The 1,415-nt window shown below is 43.8% G+C and overlaps 1 long non-coding RNA gene across 3 annotated transcripts in view; it reads left to right on the top strand.

Annotated features, from left to right (window-relative positions):
- LOC124855000 overlaps nucleotides 1-1,415 on the top strand; it is a 9,700-nt gene that overhangs the window by 1,388 nt on the left and 6,897 nt on the right. The window contains exons 2-3 of one of the 3 annotated variants that reach the window (XR_007034929.1): nucleotides 97-115; nucleotides 243-339. This is a non-coding gene — a long non-coding RNA (uncharacterized LOC124855000). The remainder of the gene's footprint in view (nucleotides 1-96; nucleotides 116-242; nucleotides 340-1,415) is intronic. The other 2 variants (XR_007034928.1, XR_007034930.1) reach the window with 2 other exon arrangements.

Here is a 1,415-nt window from a genome sequence, read left to right as displayed (position 1 = left end):
ATTATATTATTAAAATCCTAACAGTGTTCAGCAACATTTATATTATTCATTCATATTATTTTACAGTCAGTGACTGTGTTTTCACTGGATCCCCAGAGACAGATGTGAACAGCAGGTCTGGAACAAAGAGCCTTCAAAGGACTAATTCACAGAGTTAACTCACAGTTTCACTTTTTATCTTCATCACATCTGTTCATCAAGTGTTTAATAACAGAACGTGTTTTCACAATCATACGTTACAGCAGTGGTCACCAACCAGTGGAGAGTCTTCACTGTGGATCCCAGTAAAGCTCTGGATTCACTGGCTGAGGTGTGAGGAACATCGACCTGCAGAGCCAGGTACACACACACACACACACACACACACACACACACACACACACACACACACACACACACACACACACATATATATACACTACCGTTCAAAAGTTTGGGGTCACCCAGACAATTTCGTGTTTGCCATGAAAACTCACCCTTTATTTATCAAATGAGTTGCAAAATGAATCGAAAATATAGTCAAGACATTGACAAGGTTAGAAATAATGATTTTTATTTGAAATATTAATTTTGTTCTTCAAACTTTGCTTTCGTCAAAGAATGCTCCATTTGCAGCAGTTCCAGCATTGCAGACCTTTGGCATTCTAGCTGTTAATGTGTTGAGGTAATCTGTAGAAATGTCCCCCCCCACGCTTCCTGAAGCCCTCCCACAAGTGGGATTGGCTTGATGGGCACTTCTTGCGTACCATACGGTCAAGCTGCTCCCACAGCAGCTCAATGGGGTTGAGATCTGGTGACTGCGCTGGCCACTCCATTACAGACAGCAGACCAGCTGCCTGCTTCTTCCTAAAGAGTTCTTGCATAATGTGGAGGTGTGCTTTGGGTCATTGTCCTGTTGTAGGAGGAAACTGGCTCCAATCAAGCTGTCCACAGGGGATAGGCGTTGCAAAATGGAGTGATAGCCTTCCTTATCTAAAATCCCTTTGACCTTGTACAAATCTCCCACTTTACCAGCACCACAGCAGCCCCAGACCATCACATGACCTCCACCATGCTTGACAGATGGCGTCAGGCACTCTTCCAGCATCTTCTCACCTGTTCTGCGTCTCACTAATGTTCTTCTGTGTGATCCAAACACCTCAAACTTTGATTCGTCTGTCCATAACACTTCCAATCTTCCTCTGTCCAATGTCTGTGTTCTTTTGCCCATATCAATTTTTTCTTTATTGGCCAGTCTCAGATATGGCTTTTTCTTTGCCACTCTGCCTAGAAGGCCAGCATCCCGAGTCGCCTCTTCACTGTAGACGTTGACACTGGCGCTTTGGTACCATTTAAAGAGCTGCCAGTTGAGGACCTAGGCATCTATTTCTAACAGAGACTCTAATATAATTGTCTTCTTGCTGAGTTGTAGACCG

The sequence above is a fragment of the Hippoglossus stenolepis genome, chromosome 2 (genome assembly GCF_022539355.2).
Source record: "Hippoglossus stenolepis isolate QCI-W04-F060 chromosome 2, HSTE1.2, whole genome shotgun sequence".
Taxonomy (NCBI): domain Eukaryota; kingdom Metazoa; phylum Chordata; class Actinopteri; order Pleuronectiformes; family Pleuronectidae; genus Hippoglossus; species Hippoglossus stenolepis.
Note: the sequence above shows the minus strand (reverse complement) of the source record. Positions and strands in the feature narration are given on the sequence as shown.